This window comes from Scophthalmus maximus, chromosome 6, assembly GCF_022379125.1.
Source record: "Scophthalmus maximus strain ysfricsl-2021 chromosome 6, ASM2237912v1, whole genome shotgun sequence".
Taxonomy (NCBI): Eukaryota; Metazoa; Chordata; class Actinopteri; order Pleuronectiformes; family Scophthalmidae; genus Scophthalmus; species Scophthalmus maximus.
In genome coordinates, this window is record NC_061520.1 from 21,839,187 (window position 1) to 21,858,670 (window position 19,484).

At 44.0% G+C, this 19,484-nt stretch overlaps 1 protein-coding gene across 15 annotated transcripts in view; it reads right to left on the bottom strand.

The window, feature by feature from the left end:
• Positions 1 to 19,484, bottom strand: part of foxp1b (forkhead box P1b) — a 152,683-nt gene that overhangs the window by 93,463 nt on the left and 39,736 nt on the right. For 10 of the 15 annotated variants that reach the window (XM_047332984.1, XM_047332996.1, XM_047332985.1 and 7 more), the window contains one exon: positions 6,984 to 7,050. The exons of 2 other annotated variants lie outside the window; for them this stretch is intronic. The gene's annotated coding sequence lies outside the window, so the exon portion shown is untranslated. Of the gene's footprint in view, positions 1 to 6,670; positions 6,689 to 6,983; positions 7,051 to 7,346; positions 7,547 to 13,096; positions 13,277 to 19,484 lie in introns of those variants that run through there. 3 more of the 15 variants (XM_047332990.1, XM_047332991.1, XM_047332993.1) reach the window with 3 other exon arrangements.

Sequence of the window (19,484 nt, forward strand, 5' to 3'; positions counted from 1 at the left end):
TCTCTGGCTCTGTTCTGTGTAAATCACGAAAGTCTGACCTTCTACATTCCTCATGCTCTGTCCTCCCATTCATCCACAGGCACAGATAATACTGGGCAAATATCATAAACGTGAGGATTTTAGGATTGAGGTGAGGCTGCCATCATCCTCCACCAACTGGGAAAAAGAAAAGCCCATGCATCTGAAAGAACGTTATTTCCTCCCGCTGCCAGACTAACCTGCGGTGAGCTCGCCTGACCCCGATGACTAATAGCCTTTATTCTGAAAATCCCTGGAGGATGCTCCCGGATGATTGGCAGTGTGAGATATGTCCAGTCTTGCGGTTTTGATGACATCGTACCTGTATCCTTGAATTTAATAGCGCTGCTCATGCAAAACTTTCCACTGCTGCCTGTTTTAAACAAACTACTGTATACATGTTAAACTTTCATGGACTCAATAGGTTAAATCAATGCTTTATTTAATATGCATAGCTTCAGATTAATTAAAACAAAAGGTGAAAAAATTAAGTAGCCTCCAGAATGCTACATTTCCTTTCGCAGTGTCCTAAGGTTTCCTGGTGAGAGGATTTTGTCCCGAGTATCTGAAAAGGGTTTCTAAGAACTGCCAAGATGTCTCTGGTTCAAACGCAGCGTCTGCTCCGGACCAGGGCGTGACCTGCAGCTGAACTGGCCTCTACTCGGCCACAGGGAGGAGGACAACAGCCACTCCAAACACCATCACCCCCCCCCGATAAATAACTTAACACAGCAAACAGAGGCCCATCAGTCAACCTATACACAGCCAACACCGGGACAGGGACAGAGATCGATGGGGAGATACAGACAAATAAAGAAAGACAGAAAGAAGACAAGAAGAGAGGAGAAGAGGGAGGGAGGGAGATGGGGGTACATTGTGAGGGGCATTTAACAGTGCAGGGTAGATAAATATCACACGGGAGCCTGAGCCAAGCCGCGTGGAAGGCCAAGAGCTGTGAGGCTGTGAAAGCCGGGGCTATTTTGCCGAGCTGTGACATTTGTTTCTTATTGTCTAAGTGGCAGCTGAAAGCGTCTCCCTGCGAGGGCCCCTCGGCTCAGCCCCGGCCCGCTTTGACAGGGAGGTAACCATATTAGGACGTGTATGGTAAAGTAAACAATAACATAGTTGCAACGAGATGGAAATTTCTCAGCTAATGGTGTTTGTCATTCCTGTTTTCAGTGCGCCGAGCGGGCCAATGTTTTTTCAAGCCAGCCAGAGAGACTTTGTTTATGAAAACAAGGCAGGGGCCAAGGCTCAAACCAGGGCAAAAAAAACCAAAACTGTAAATAAATATCTTTTTTCTTAATGCCTCCACTTTCATTTGATTACACAAATAAGCACATTCCAGAAGAAATCCCCTTTCAGGTCCTCTGTCCCTTCACAGCCATTGAAAAAGCAGATTCTGCTCCCCCAGTCTTCCCTCCACACTGATCCACCATCTCACTGGAGTTGTGCTCATCATCAATTCACTGGTCGGACAACAGGACACGGAGAAATATGGGACTAGGAACGTCTAAACATTGTGTTTGGCTACACTGAGACACAACAGAAGTGATCACGTCGAGTAGGGTGGTGGCGAGGGTGAAGCTGGTATCATTGCACATTGTTCAGACCAGTAACAGTAGGACACGTTCAAATTCAGATTCAACAAATCCCTTTCATTTTCAGTTGCAAAATCAAGCCGAGTTCTCAGTGCATCAAGGTTTAACACAACACAAGGAGCTGAATGAGCACTTTACATACTGTTGGTTAAACTGAAAGTGCTCATACCAGAATTGAAAAACAGCAATCTTCCCTTTAAAACGAACCAGTGCAAATCAATCACTGAATCTGTATTCGAATGTGCTCTCTAATAGCAAACCACATATTTCAAATTGACGCACGAATGAACTTTGCCGCGTCACTTTACTATGGGAGATGTTTGTTCTATTAAGTGATAAGGAAGTCTGGTTTACTTATTTGAGCTGTCATTTTCAATGCAGAATGTCGCCACGTTCGATGCTACAGTGAAGATCACCACTGTCATATGTTAAAGATTTAAGGTTCAGGATTTTAAAGATTAAAGATTGTGAATGTAGCTTCAAGGAAAATTGATTGAGACCAACTTCTTGAATCCTGACTCAGCACTCAAATATTTCTACTTTCTCAAGGCGGTCACACAAGCAAACGAGTGGGAGCCCGACAACGTACAATGTGAATCAGAGCGGCGGTTGACTGACGTAGCTGAGACACAGTTTGATACCTCTGCATTGAAAAGGACCAACTTTAAAAAACATATACTGTGCGTCGTTTGTCCCGTGCAGCCGGATACGTCACCATAGGTGCAAAGCAGCACAAACAACGTGGACTATTGGTTTCACACAGGAAACAAGCTTCTCTTGTTTTTTGTTGTCTGTGGAGGACCTTGACGTTCTGTATACGACATCGCCTGACCCCCTCCTTCGTTCCAGTCATAATTACTACAGCCACTAGAGGGGGCCTAACTATAAAGTGTAACCATCAATAAGTCGCATGCACTGACGACAAGTGGGCTCTTGGAAGACAGTTTCGCCATTTCTTACTTCATTTCAACAGCATGATGAACTACTTAAAAAAACAACTGCCTCAGTTTTTTTCTTCGTTTCACTGGTCATTCATTTTCCTTGGCTCTGGTAGCCACATGATCTTCTTTTTTTTAGTTTAAGAAAAGACATAACCACATGTTTTTTGTATGTGCACGTGCGGAAAACAAAGACTCAGATGTTTCCATCCCTCATGAATGACTTCAACTGACTCACTGGTCAACCATTAGAAAAAGAAAAAAGGAGAGAGAGAGAGAGAGAGAGAGAGAGAGAGATTCACCTCAGTTTGAGGCTGAAAAAGGAAAGTCTTACCCAGGCTCAAAGATCACAACGTGTCAAGGTTCACATACGTTTCTATAGAACAGAACGTACAGTCAACTATAGCAGGAAGCAGAAGTAAACGTGCAACTCTTCCACTTCAGTCCTCTCCACGTGTTGACGTTCTTTGTATGGTTTTTACCCACCTCTCTCGCTCGCTCTCCCTCAGCCTCCTTCCTAATCTCGCACCAAAAAATGCAAGCTGTTTATTTGTGCGGGGCTGAAGCCATTCCATTAAGTAGCCCCACCAGGTGCTTTATCCCTAAAAGGGATTTGTTTTCTAAAATAAGCAGAAGGAGAAAGGCAAAGGACTGCCAAAGTGATATTTACCATGACATGAAATCATTGCAACCGAGTCAAAACTATCCAAATAAGAATCACTGCGGCATGTAGAAACTTTCTTTGAATTCCCTTACATAGTCATGGACCTTCACTAGTCCCAACAGAAAAGTATAAACAAGAGGCCCTTAAATATGCCATAACACAAACGTATGATTTTGTTTTGGGGGGGAAGGGGCAGTATGTACATACGTCGACTCAAGTGCAATATTCCTCTTTTCAGTGTGACACATGCTGGCCTTGGTTAATACAAAAAAACAAAACCCTCTGTGTAGTCATTTTGCTGTGAAGACAACAAATCAATCCAAGTTATCAGTTTGGTTTCATCTTTTCTGAGGCAGAGACACGAGGCCAGAGCTGAAAGAACACTTGACAGTTTTTTTTGTGATTTTCTTTTCATCTCGCTGTAAGACAACTCATCTGCGGCTGGAACTTCTGCTTACTTCTGTCGCCTCAGTCAATCTCATATCTGAAAAGACGAAGTGTCACGTTGGCCGCCTGCACCTGGTAGCGGGCGGACATTATCAAACTTCCTCACTCTCCCGGGGCCGAACAGAGTTAAGACATCCGTCGGTGCCATGTTCCAGACCACAAGGAAGACGCGTCTGTTTGACGCTGATGGAAAAATAGATTGAAAGGTGACCAATGCATTTCCCCCTCAATAAGGAGATTTTAACTAGCTTTGGGAAAAACACGTCAGCGGCATCACTGCGATTCCCTCTACCTCGACGGAGGACAGTCCACGTGAAAGTTGAGGGAGCTGCAAGAGAATAAAGGTGTTGCTCTGTTGTGTGACAACAAGCTTAAGGCACACGTCTAACTGTGCAGCCTGTTTAGAAAGACAATACGAAAGGCAGGCGGTCTGCCAGAGTGTGTTCTGACAGCGGCCGATGCAGCCATGGGAGCAGAGCATCAGATGGGGGGGGAGCAGCCGGTGGCCAGGTGAGGCTGTTTAGAAAGTCTTCGACGCATCCTGTGATCTCAATCAACAGGAAGGGGCGCGAGCCCCCGCCGCCGCTTCGCGTCCCTGCCTTGGCCTCCGTCGTGACGTCTTTGTGCGCGCGATAATTTTTCACTTTCACGCTGCCTTGCATCTATTCTGCCCGCCGCTGTTTTGATCTGCGGCAGCACGAGCTCAGCGAGCAGATTACGGCACTTGCGGTGCATGAAAAAACACAGCAACAAAAAACTGCCAGTGACAGGAGTGTTTAACTTTCTCGCAAAGGAAATCTCCCCCATGTGGCACTTTCGCCACGGCGAGTTGTTTATTATGTTCCGAGCTAGGCATAAGCGATTAAAGGAGCTCTTAAGAATCAAAGTGTTATAAATGCATGGAAACACAGCCGGCTGTAAATGCCACAGAATTAGGAGCTTACCAAGCCTAATACTAATACATGGCAATTTTCAGCTTGATGCTGATATAAAGAAATTACTTTTTTTTCCTTCTTTTTTTAAAGTAAGCAATAAATGCAGTCAAGGGAACTATTACAGATTCCCTATTTTCATCCCAGCATAAATCTGCGCTCGACCTTTTCTGTGGGTCCAACTCATGAATCCACTTGTTTATTCTTAACACTTCCATGCAAAGTGGATTAAACAAAAACAACTTCAACAGCTAAAACCGGGGCGATATGGACCAAAAGCATTTTAACAATAACGGAAGAACAACAGGAAACATGTTTTTGTGCGGCGCGTTCGCCTCCCAACGTGGATTCACAAGATTAAAATCCAGTCCTGCATGAGGCGATAACATTCTGAAGCCCTCAAAAAACAAGAGCAATACAATTTTGGGCATCTGAGGATTCTTGTGAGCGGTGCCACGTCTTTAGTTAGATGCCATCAGGTCTGAATAAAAAGGTCAGTAGAGCAGGCCTGCATACATCGGAGGCAGCCATGTTGTACAGATATGCCCACATGATATTAGGTATGATATGTAAATCAACATCACGGTCAGACTGCTTTAAGATTTTTAATACGTTTCAAATTCTTATTTTCCAATTACCATACAATTCAGGATAAATATTTTTAAAAGAATGTTAAGTCCAGGTGTATAGTAAAAATAAGCACAATACATACATACAGACACACACACACATACACACACACTGCATTTGACTCTATTGCACTTTAAAAGCGCTTTAAACACCAAGACATACTAATCCCATAAGCTGCCATGGGGATTTCTGCATTAGGGATGCAATCAGAATCACATTGGAAACTTGTGCCAATAATTAGGCTGACGTTGTCACATTAACATTAATCACACAAGCATTTGGACGAGTTCAGGGCAGATCTTACATCTGGAGCAGGCCGCTGAGGGGGGAGGGGGGGGTCGCTGCTGGAGTGGACCCCACTATGCAGGGAATGCACTTCACATAAACAGCAGCAACGTGGATCTGCCGCTTCTATTCTCTCCTTCCCCCAAAGTGTGGGGAACTATACAACTGTAGGATGCAGTCGGATTTATCACTGGGTTATAGTTGTGTTTGTCTGCAACATTCACTTAAGGTTTGAACAGAGAGCTTCCTTTTTGAAATGGTGTTTTGAGGAAAAATTTATTTTGATGTTAGCTCCTATGAAATGTACCGATATGTATGATAGCGCATCCCTCCATGGGCAGAGCATGTTGTTACATAATTAAACAATCATCAAATTAATTCAGCCACTATAGCCCAAAAGTGAAGGCCGGTTGAGGCCGAGTTACGTCTGCCTCACATATTTTCTTGCCTACAACAGCTTTGTTGCTGTGTAATGGCTTCAAACGGAAAAGGCACTGCTCTAACATGCAGACTTTATTTGTCACATTTACAAGCACGGGTATGACCTATGGACTAGTCACAACATGTTACTGGAAGGAGAGAGAGAGAGAGAGAGAGAGAGAGAGAGAAGAAATAATAATAATAACAGTTAAAAAAAGGGATTGAGAGAAAGAGATGCCGCCGAGGCTGAAGCTGTAAGAGACATAAAACTCGTCGGCACTTGTCCTCTTAAGCCCTGAGCTCCTGAATTAACACGGCCCCCACCCCAAAACTCACACGCGTGCACGCATGCACGCACCCCACTACTTTCCAGTCCTACTTCACCTCACCAGGATCACTCCAGCCAAAAGTTCACATCCGAACCTTCGCAGATAGGGAGACAGGTGTGGGAAGCAAATACGAGATAGCAACCAGACCGACTGACGTGCCAACGACAACAAGACTGAGCGCGTTAAACCTGACCCCTCTCTCTTGTTTGGTAAACACGGCATTACCATATTTCAGCCTTTCCTAACATGTGTCAACATGTACAAACAGACGGACACCTCCACCTGTCCTCATTTCTTATAAGTTCTTTAAAACTAATCGACAACCACGGACAACACAACCAAACCCCGTCTTAACTCACTTCTGACCTTCAAGGTAACTAAAGGGAATAGTCGTTTTATTACTCACCATGCTACAGTCTCAAATCAGCAGCTTCTCAAAGCACTGACAGAGTGCACCTGCCCCCCCCCCACACACACTGAGTACACTACACAAACAAGACAACCGCACTGCATTCAGTTAATTATTGAGCCAATTCAAAAAGCAGCACACACACACACACACACACACACACACACACACACACACACACACACACACACACACACACACACACACACACACACACACACACACACACACACACACACACACACACACACACACACACACACACACACACACACAGGGACTGGACTCTGGTGAATGATTGTGTGTTTACCTTCTACAAGGACTTGCTTATTTAAAGCAATCTTCAGTTCCAGCCGTGGTAAAACAGCCCCCTCGCCCTGCGGACACAAGACGGAGAATTATTTATGGTTATGAAATAATTACCACCACAGACCACGCTGCTTGTCACTGGCACCCCGCGAGCCAATTTACATCAAGAAACACGGAGTACATGGGTGTAAACCAAATGCTTCCAATAACAAGTAGACCACCAGTTGCTATTGATCAGAATTGATAACATGCACAAACAGCATCATACGTTTTCTGAGAAGTCGTCAGAAGGAAATCAATTCTCCACATTCCAGTGCTTTCCTTTGTTTGTATGATGCTGCACCGGTCACTCTGCCTCCTGTACCTGACTGCTACGGACGTGAATCCACCATTGTCAGCTCAGGGCAGGGCAGAAGGCACCTTTTCGTTTTTCCTCCCGCCGCATACTATTGTCCCCGTAGCACACATCCTCGTATTACCATCCGCCTGTTAAGTACAACTACACCCACTCATGATAACAAGTGAACAATGGCGCGGTCTGATGCGAGTGAATGGTTTATTTGCAAGACAAAACCTTTTTCATATTACTGACAGCACATGCCCTTCTTGGCCCCCCTGGTGGTGGAAACACTGTACCTGTACCTGCTCTGCCTCGACTCATTTCCCCCTGGGCCGCCCTGATCTGCATGCGCACGGCTCTCCTATAACGGAGCACTCAACCCAGGCAAGGAGAGATGGAAAAAGAGAGAGAAAAGGGAAACAAAATCTTATTTTTATGGTAAACTGAGAAGTGACTGGGGGCAATATCTCAGGTGCATTTGAATGAAAGCATTAAAGCATATCCAAAGATGAAGGGGGGGAGAAGAAGAAAAAAAGAAAAGAAGCTCCAACTCCCTCTCCCACTGTTGCCGTTTACATTTGGCAGTCAAAACTGTGGCCAGGCATTTGTGCGAGTGTTTATCTAAAGCAGACTGAGCATAGATAAAACACAAGGGCCCAACTTCTCCCAGTTTCAGCATTAATTATGTGCGAAATGCCCTCGTTGAAAACGGGAGTCAAAACGCGTCTCGCTCTGAACTCTGCCGAGGGGTTGAACAATCATCGAAAAAATGGACCATTCCCGCACAACGACCCTATTATTGTGATTCATTACACTTCAATTAACACATCATCAATGGAATCGTAAATCAATGGCGAGTGGTGACAAATGACAGATATTTTACGTTTCAAACTCCTAAACATCATTAATTCCCATCACCTTGAAAGAGCCGTGGGAGCTAAATTAGTTTACCCAATGCATAACATCCATTTAGATAAATGTTCCATCATTTTAATGATGGAACATTTGTATTGGGGAGAAAAAGAGCAACAATGGGATCCCTGGCAGCAGCTGTACGCCTTTTCTCCTTGTGATATAATGCCCACCTTGTAATACCTAAACAGATAATTGTCTCCATTTCAAACAGCACTAGGCTGTAATATTGCCATTTAGAACAGTGGGGGTGCAGAGAACGTAGGGCGAGGATAAACAAGCGCACGCTGCTTCACCAGGTTGGGAAAACCTGAGCCCATCACACACTCCCACATTGAGATTTTAGGGAACAGAGCAACTCCTGGTAGAGATAATTACCCACCTAGGTGGCTTATGTGCTCGCTCAGTAAGAGGCCTGAGCTCAGAATATGAATCAAAATGCACCAATTTGAAAAGACAAAAGGGAAACAAAGGAGCACTTTTGCAAGGTTCCCTTCTAAAGTCTCGAGTAGACCGTGTGTTGTAAAACTAGGACAATGAAAACTTTTGACATCCAAATATCTCGTAGCGGTAAAGAGACGCGCGCAGTAGATAACGTAACCGTTAGCCTGATACTTTCAGAGCAGCAGATGATCCACATAAATGTTTCCATTCTCTATGCAAATACCACAGGGTTCATTGTAGTTGTGGCGGTGGTGGTGGTGGGGACATGCAAACACCCTATTTTCAGAGGAAATGGACAATCAGGAGGGTTTTTTTCTCTATGGTAATGAACGGCTGCGCTTTACATCTGAGCACGAACAAAGACTTGTTTCATTCCGTCCACAAACCTGTGAAGTGGACTTCCCTATTCGCGAGGGGGGGTCACGGCATCACAATATGCTCTCTTGTCCCAGGTATGTTATCGGTGCCTTTGGCTTTGTTGTAAGATAGCATGTTCAAAATATGAATTAATACCCCTCCACTGAAATGCACCCAATCCCAACAAAAGGCCCGCATTCACCGTGGACGGCCCTTCAGCTCCTCTAATGGACAGGCTCTCGTTGCTCCTCACGCTGTGCAGACAAAAAGATGAGAGCCCATGAATATTTACCACTAAGTAAAGTTATTCCATTAATAACGCCAAGCACGCCTAATACTGTATCTGTGGCTACTTCTGTGGCAGCCCGTTAATGAACCTTCACACATCATTACCATATTAATTAATGCTCAACTCAATGGCTGTCAATAGGAGGCTGCCAGAGTTGTCTCTCGGTTCTTTACAGCCCATCTGGGATGTTTCGATCACTTAGTATCAGCATCTGAATAAATCTACAGGAGCAATGTACCATGCCGGGGCTTAACGGTGTGTTTGAATGAAACAACAACAAAAAAAATGGTGTGACACTGGTTCAACACTCTTTGAGGCTGGTGGATCTGTGTTAAGAGCAATGTGTAAAGAAGAAGAGCATAGAGGTCGACCACTCAATCGGTTTGGCCAAATAACCGGCACAGATAAGACATTTTATGAACAGTAGAATGGAATCAGAGGAACTTTGGCTGATGTTGACTATATTTATAAAGCGCTACAACTTAATGCACTTCACAGAAAGAGTGACATTCGCACACACACACACACACACACACAACCACACAACGCTTGTATCACACAAAATTCACACTGAAAAAAACGCAGTCAGGGAAAATTTGGGGGTTCAATGTCTTGCCCAAGAGACTCTTGGACAACCCACTCTACCTCCCACCTACCGCCACCCCCAGCCCTGCAGCCGCCAATAGCTGCACTGCCTCCACCAGTCACTCTGGGACGTACACATCACTCGTTGGCTCCATTCACGAAATCAAGCTACTGCCAGGGTTTGTTTTTTCTTCTTTTTTTAACTCTCGTGACGATAATCCTGCCAGGGAACACCGTGTTTTAGTTTACAGTCATCAACTCGCTCGCTGTTCCGGATCATTTTCCTGCTGTATTCTCACACGGGCTCACGCTGTCATTTCCCTGGAAACTCTACCAGGGGCATTGGCAGGAAAAGTTCCGGACAAAGTCCGGAGCTGCATTCACGTTCTTACATACAGCCACTACGAAAAAGTTTGTGAAAATGTTTCGGACTTCGGCGCATGTCTGACCGCAGCTTATGTGTACCGTCGCTGGTTATAGTGTGGCATTATTAATGCACCTCTCTGTTTTGTTAGCAAGCATGGACGGCAGAATTTGGCCGTGAATCCAAGTCTTGCTCAATTATGTGCCAATGGCCATATCTGATCATTAGAGGGCAACTCTTGATCAGAGTATCTCTTAAAGATGGTGGAAACTTAACTTGATCTGATAGAATGTATTCAAACAGCCTGAAGTAACATATTTATGTCTGAGAGTGTCATTTTTCTTTTGGGGGGGGGGGTCGCCTATATCAGCAGGAATCCTCATTATATCGGCCCTCTATCGGTCCACCTCTAGCAGAGAGCGTAGGAGAGTTTTAGTCACGAGTCAGTGATATGTATATACAGGGTCACTGGTGTTTGTTTTTAGGGTGTGTGCGGGAGACTTTCCAAGTCACTGTCTGTGCTGTGGAACACAGGAAAAAGAATCTAAAGCATGACTCACTTCTCAACAAACGCAGCTGCTTACTGTACGATCAGATCTGTTAAAAGGGCTGACTGCACACTATTCGCTGCCTCTTTTCTCCTGGGATTTTATTAAGAAGGACTGATTAAATGAAAAACATGGCTAAGTCTCGTGAAGACGGAAAAAAAAAAAAACAGTCAGCATTTGAAAAAAAGTGAAGAAGAAAAACCGAGCATTGCGTTTTTGTGTGTGTGTTTGTGTTTGATGTGATTGGCAGGATCCTGGCGTTGTAACACCCACACAGATTGTAAACAACAACACTTTCTTACACGCAAACCGATTCAAAACCCACCAATTAAACCCAACTTCAATCCAGCCCGCTCTTAGTCTGGGCACTTTTTCTCCCCCTGATTCTTTTTTTTGTTCTCTCTCTCTCTAAGCTTAAAAGGCAACAGTGCAGTCTGGTGAATGTCAGGCCTGTCTGATCCCCCAGATTCTCTGGACCTGCCCTCACGTTTTGCTGAGCTAAGAACAAAGTACACAGAGTGCACACAGAGAGCTTTGCTGCCTCAATACCAAGGAAGTGGAATTTCACTCCTAAACCAAAACAACACGGCCGCGCATTTCTATTTAAATGAGCGTGCTGGAGTCAAAAAGTGGAGGAAAACCATCAGAAACCTGCCACTTTGTGAATTATTTTTGAGGAGAGAAGAACAATTCGCAGCCTGGGCAGCTGAGGGTCCACACGTTTCAGAAAATAAAATAAAAGGCCTGAATGAAATTAGATCGGCACGGTCAAAAAGTTAAACTCTGATCACACGCGTACGGCGCACAAAGGGCTAACACACAGTGAACATAATGCAATCCTATTTGTTTTTTAAACCAAGCCCTGTCAGTTCTACCCAGCCATATCGGGTTTCCACTCTCGCCCAGGTCCCAGCTCCTCTCTGAACCACAGATCCTGTGCACTATTAATATCAATAAGCTGCAGATTCCATTTCCCCAGACAAAGACAAAGAGCGAACAAGAGGCGATGAGTGAGGGGAGGAACTAATACCTTCACACATCACCGTGGGGTTACCACTTGCTATCGCCTCCAACCCCTGCTGCACCGAGGAACAAAAAAAACTGCTCGTTTTGCACATTGACACGTGCACACATAGGCAGGCAGCCATGAACACACGCACACACACACACACCTGCAGCACTATAAGCACACCGGGGGAATGCAAATATAAGATAACTGCTGCGTGATATTTCCCAATCATTAGTGAACTTTTAACTTACGGCACACAGTCCTCCATGAATCCGGTTACACTGTACATCAGGGATTTTTTTCCGCTCTCATCTCCCGTGTTCTTCCTCATTCTTCTAATCTTATCGCAATTCATTTGTATTAAAAATATATAAAGGAAACAGATGCTCAGGTGTGGGCTTTTATGCCAACTCATGCTGGCTCTCTTATCTTTTAGGCCCTGTGAATGACCGGGGTATACCTCTAATCCCTGTGCTAAATTCATTCTTTGAAATGACAACCACGGACACACCACAAATAATTGTAGCTGGTTACACCGCTGACTTTGGGACAGAATGTCGGGGTTCGATTCCAGGTCACCCCAGTGTGGGGCCCTTAGGCAAGGCCCTTAATGCTACCTGCCTCGATGATTGTAAGTCGCTCTGGACAAAAGCGTCAGCAGAATGAATGTAATGTAATGTTTTCAGTAAAAAAGGATCTTTCAGTTATTTTCTTGATTAATCTGTTCAGTGTTTCGTCTAAAATATTTTGGAAAGTGGTGAAAAATGTCCATAATAATTTCCCAAAAGCCAAGGGGATGTCTTCAGTTAAGTTGGTTTGCCTGCCCAACAGTACAAACCCAGAGTATATTGAGTTTAGTTTAGTTTACAATCAGATAAGTCACAGAACAAAAGCAAATTCTCATCCTGGACGCTGCAAATATTCTCATTTTCACTGCTTACTAAATTACTCAAACAACGATTTGAGCTCCGCGTACAACTGTTTGCATTCATTAGATACTTCATCGACTTCCTTCATCAATTTGCAACATTACACTAGATTGCGTCTGAATCCTGGACATGCTGCTGTAACTCTTTCTCCCAGAGTAAAACCCGTTGCTCTCTCTATACTCCCTGTGCACGGACTCTGTCAATCACTTACAGAACACACCCACATGGACGCGCACATGCGTCCACCAGCGTCCTATAAATGGCGAGGAGGAGGAGGAGGAGGAAAAATGAATTTGAAAAAAAGAGTGGAAAGGCGATGAAATCTTTACAGACTCACCCATGAACAGCGAAACAGACTTCCGTCATGTTCATGAATCGACGATGTTGATGCAGATTCCCCTCCAAAGCTCCCACTGTTCTGAAATCCACTTCTGAAGGACAGAGAGAGCCTCCAGTGAAAGTAGCAGGTACGGAGTAGTTGAAGTAGCGTGTGGTGGTTGAGTGTGTTCGCACAAGTGTGTGTGTGTGTGTGTACGGGAGAGAGGGAGAGAGAGAGAGAGAGAGAGAGAGAGTTGAGAGAGAGAGAGAGGGAGGGAGAGACTGTGTGTGTGTGTGTGTGTGTGTGTGTATGTGTGTGTGAACTGGAGCCCGAACTGCAGTGTTGAGAGGGACTGAAGGTATGTGGTCTAAACACAACAAAAGCTGGTGCCTTGCTCTGGATTAAATATGCAGGAAGTGGCCCCTTTGCATAAACACAAACACTCAGCAAATGAAGAACGGGCACGGAGCAGATGCCTGCTGAGAGCCCTACCTGTCCTGGCCTCTTTTAATTAGACAAGAGCAGGCAGGACAAATGAACGCCGGCACGGTCACACAAGGCAGAACAAAAAGGGAGGGGGGGGGGATACTTCCCCAGTCCTCAAATATGTCTTTAATGACAAAAACAGAAGATTATACAGATCATACAGAATGTATGATTGTGTCACACCTCTCTGGATACCACACAAGAAGTCGTCCACATCCCCTAACAAACTTTGCTAATTACTTTGTCGGATTGTTCATAAAAGTCAGTGAAATCTAACAATCTTATATTTAAAAAAAAAGAAGAAATAATACATCAAACTGTAACCAGAGCATGAAGACTGTAACATGAAACTATTTAATTACAACCTAAAACACTGATTAAATTTTACAATATCACATTTAATTAATTTAAGAAGGTCATTTATTTTTTGATTTGGGTTTTCATTAAATCGTGTGCACCTTGTGCTCCTTTTTATTCATCTTTACATGTGCTTCTCCTCCGTACACCTCCTGGTGGAAACTGGTGGTTTTTAATCAGCGGGTAAAACTGATTTATTATACCAACATCCACCTTCCATGTGTTTTCTTTCTAAAGACTCTCTCTCCTCCTTCTCTCTTGTTCTCCTCATCTATCTGTCTCACCCTCTGCTTTTTTTCTCATTCAGAAACAGGAATGCAGAAGCATGTGGTGTTGGGGGAAACTCCTGCAGAAAACTACCAGGCCGTCACAGCTGAAGAAAAAAAAACAATAAAAAAAAAAAAAAAAACTTTAAGGAGTGGGAGCTGAGCCCTTACAGAGAATCTGGAGAGCGTCGAGTGACACATACTGATGTGCCCAATCGTAGCTGTCATCTTTATGTGAAACTGTCTCAGTGGATCAGTTTTTTCTTCTTTTTTTTTACGGGGGGGGGGGGGGGGGGGGGGGGGGACGACACAATGTGAAGGGAAGGGGGAGGCAGAAATTGATGGGTGAGAGGGAGTAAAAGAGAGGGGGGGGGCCCAAAAATGAGACCTCTGGAAAATAAACAGCGTGTAGGGTTTCAAAGGCGAAGGGGGACACAGACATTCCATTGTTCAAGCCAATTATCAGTGGAAAATAATAACAACAGATGGATCCAGAGTGGCCAACTTGTGCCGGAGCACCCTGGCGCTGGAGAACAGATGATGAAATGTGAGAGTGCTGTAGGAAGGCCTTGTTTTTTATCATTTATTTATTTATTCTTTTTTTTTTTTTTGGGAGGGGGGAATTTACACACACACACACACACACACACACACACACACACACACACACACACACACACACACACACACACACACACACACACACACACACACACACACACACACACACACACACACACACACACACACACACACACACACACACACACACACACACACACACCAGTTGTGAACGGGACAGTTTAATATGTGCTCTCTGGCCACCACTTGTGTTCTGCGCGGCTATGCTTTGGTTCACCAGACAATGGCCGACACCTCCGTGTGTTCAAAAGGGGGGGGGGGCGCGTCTGAAGTCAGATGATACATATGGCTCCTGTGTTGCTGTGTGATAAATTCAAATCTGCACGTTCCTTTTTTTTTGTTCCAACAAAGCGGGGTCACTCGATGGCGAACACATGCTCGCATGCTGTAAGTGGAGTGCTACAACAACACTACGACGTGTCGTAGTTAGAATTAAAATACTTTTTGCCCATTCTATTCCAATCAGCACATTTCCCAGATGACCTGTTGTGATGTATCCGTTTGATGTTTGCCATGCGTGCCAAGACGCTCACAGACGGGCAGATGCGACAGCGCGGCAGAGACAGACCTCGTTGACTCTGGCTTCATTCACAGATCCCTCATATCAGCCTCAGATTGACAGGCAGCAGAGGGGGCTGCAACCTTAAAACAAAAACCAATCCTCTGTGCGCCTTGTCAAGGCTGGGAGATGACTGCAGATAGCAGTACAAAAGATCTGCCCTTCCCTTTCAAAAGAAAAGAGAAGTTTTTCGTTTCATTAACTCCAGACTAAAGCGTAATTATCTCCCCGCAGACCTTAATCACCAGCAGAAGGATAATAGAACAAAAACCCGGTTTCTTCTTCGGTCATTAAAGGTTTCTTTTTTCATGCTGTTGTTCTTTTTTCCTCTCTCTTCTGCACTTCAGATGAGTCCATCAAATAATGCACAAGGAATCGTGGGGGCACAAGTAAATTCTCACTTTCAAATGCTGTCAGCCGCAGAGGGTGAACGATTCTGGCCATGAAATAGACTCGTTTGCTTGACGGTGCCATCTTTGGCCTTTCCCTATCTGGCTGGTGAGCCTGACGACTGACGGAGGCCACGGGTGAGAGCTGAGGGAACCAAGACCAGCGCACATACACACAACTGAAGTGAAGTGGTAAAAAAAAAAAAAACTATGATTGAAAAATGCTTGAAATGAAATCAGATTGAACAACACAACAGCACTTTGGAGTATAATCTAAATGCCTCACATCGCTTGAAGTTGCTTGTGATACTACACCCCGAATGACAAATCCCCGGAGGGTTGTACAGTCAGGATTTCTATGGTGGAGGAGGGGGAGAAAGAAAAAAAAAAAAAAAGGAAAACTTTGCCTAGATTTAATTAGCTTACGAGAAATAATTGCCATTAGCGAATCTCGTCAAATGGGGTTGAGGCATTTTGCTGTGAGGAAGAAAAAGTCATATTTTTGGACGACGAGGAGACAAAGCGTTTTCAAACAGGAACTGGCGGGCCGTCAGCCGTTGTAGTGCGCTGACACTGAGGTCGAGTTAATTAGACTATTGTCATTTTAATCAGGACAGCTCGGCGGCCATCACTTCCTGAAAGAGCCGGTGGACTTTAAACGGCTGAGGGATTTTTTTGTGTGTGTGTGTGTGTGTGTGTGTGTGTGTGTGTGTGTGTGTGTGTGTGTGTGTGTACTGTACGTGTGTGTTGGGCCCGAGGTGTCACCCAGCTATGGGTTATAGAGTATGGTCTGGTTCTCTCACATGCTTAGAACATTAATGAGCTGGAGACACACCAAGGAAACAAAGGAGCCTGGAGGATCACCAGGGGAAACTACTCGCCGCCGCTCGACTCATGTATCTGTTCATTTGAAAATAATTTAAATATCAAATATTTGAAATAATTTGCTTCTCCCTGGCTATCAGATTTTGAATAGGGAGGCTTTCATGTCTCCGTTATTATGTTCTTCACTGGCATTAGCATTTAAAACATAATTAATGTAGCCATATTTTCTAGCTTACTATTATGTTTCAATAATGGTTTATTTTTTTCCCCCGATTTCCATATTTTATGAATACAATGGGAAGATCGTAATAACACGCCAAAGAGCGACAAATGATATATCAAATCTTTGCCGAATATCATTAATCTTAAGAGTTTTTAATCAAAACTTACAAAGGGCTGGATTCCACCTTCTCTAGACTCACTATGAAATTCACTTAATGCTACCTACAGTAAAAAAAAATAAAATAAACGAGGTTAAGATGGTAAAGCCAACATAGCCTCATGTGAGTTTAGCCACCGGCCTTCAGAGCGAGAGTTGGGACGAGGAGCGGAGCACAGAGTAGAGGTGTCAGTGGAGCTCTGCCAATCAGGAGGGGTGATAAAGGGGTCAGCCCGATATTAACACCAAAACATCTTTGTAATTTCTCCCCATGGCCACAGTTCAGGTCGCCTTTGGACAAGGTGACAAAAATAACCTTCAGAAAAACGCTGGTAAACTTCCCCCCCGTGACGCCACCGTCAGCCCTGGGGCAGGACTGGCCAATGACACGAGCCAAATGTCCAAGTACAAAGTTGACCACTGCAATATTTCATATTCACACACACCTCAAGGGAAAGTGCATTCAAAAAGGGGGACTGGAGCAGGCCGAGCACATTTGACTCAATGCCACTTTTTTCTTTTTTTTAAGCTATGTCTTTTTATGATTACATTAATAGTTCCATAAGTTCATCGTTTTTAACATTAGTCATTAATATTTCACAGGGAGTTAATATTAATCTGATCAGAAATTACCATCCTTCAATAATTCAGTACACACGTTAATAATTCAATAAAAAGAATGTTCAGCACAGTTGAGAGGGGGGAAAAAACTGGAGACATTAAATTTTGTAAATGTGAGAAAATGGAGCTAAAAAAAGAGTAAAGGCACAGTAACAGCAAAATATAAAATGCCAGAAACATATCAGCAACTTCAAATTGAATGTAACTCTTCAGGGAAAGCAAACAATCTCAAGTGAGTGATTAAAAACACAACATGATGAAAATGAAATCATAGCAACGTTCTGGTTTCACCTTAAACTGGTTTGTGAACCAGACTCGAACGCACAGACTAGCCCGGGACCACGGGCGGTCGTCTCCACACTCCAGAGAAAGACGACATGGGGACTGTGAAGCCTCTGCACTTTTTTAAAAGCCCCACACTGCCAAAGGTCCCACACGAGAGATTTACAGGGATTAGATGGTGAAATAAAGGCATAATCTTTATTTGACAGCGAGGCCAATCTCTGGCTCACTGGTCAAGCCCGCTGCGGTAGGCCCCTCGCTCACAACTCCCTTTCACCGCTACGCACCTCAGGCTTGTTCCAAGTTCAGGATGCATGGGCCTTATACAAGGTCTCAATCCAATTATTAAATAGCAAAAAAAAATGTCAAATGAAAGGTATGCAGAGGCTTAGTGTTGGAAAGACTTACTCCACAAATGATGTCCTATATTGGGTCACTGCCTTACCTGTATATATGTGAGTACTGTACATCTCAATTGCTATTTCCTTTGTCATTTTCCTGTTTTTCCCGGTGTGTGTGTGTATGGGGGGGGGGGCTGCTGCCTGATTGAAAAGTCAACCAATTTCCACGTGCACTTTAATGACAGATGGAAAGAGATATATCATATCAATGTACAGTTGAGACTGATAAACTATTAATCACACTCCTGGACAATGACACCAGCTAAATTTAAACACAATGCATCAAGTAACCCCCCCCCCACCCCTTATTCTTTCAATTATTAATAACCGGCGGCTGTTATTGCTCAGCGTATAGAATGACATTTCTTTTTTAAGATTTCACCTAATTACAGCACGTGTTGATGCTAGCAACAGATGTCACTGCTTGGACGGGCCAATCCTTCACTGTGTTTAACCCTGTCAGACGGTGGCCGGGGCCTTTTCCTGCCCCCTCTGTCCCTCTTCCTTTCACCATTCCCCTGTGTCTGTCTGCTGAGGGTCTGACAGACGAGACGATGAGGGGAGAGAGTGTCGGGAGGAGGAGAGTGATGGAAAAGACTTGATAATTGTGTGTAATGTGCTGTTTATTTCTAAAAATGTACTGTAGAACTAAATACCCAAAAACCAAATAACCATGTTCGTGCTTTTGCACATCATGTTTCTGTTGGTGACACTTACCCTGTTTGGCTTTGTTGAACTCAATAGAATTGAGTTTAAAATTCTATTGCATGTCTATAAAGCACTTAATGGGTTGGGACCAATATACATTTGGGATCTCCTAGAACCCGCCAGACCCCTCAGTTCTTCAGATGCTGGTCTGCTTACTATTCCCAGAGTCAGAACAAAGCAAGGAGAGTCAGCTTTTTGTTTTTTTATGCTCCTTATGTCTGGAATACACTTCCAGAAAATCCAAGGTACGCCTCCACACTAAAATCTTTTAAATATGATTTTTAAACATTTCTATTTGACAAGGCTTTTTAAGAAATCTAGGTTGGCACTCGTTTTGACAGTTCTATTTGTTGATATTTTCCTATGATTTTAACGTATTTTTACTCTTCCCACATTCCATTGCACTGTCCTTGTATTCTATTTTATAAATGTTTTTCTTCTATTATATCTTGTGAACCACTTGTCTTATTTCTTTCGCACCTAAATTGAAT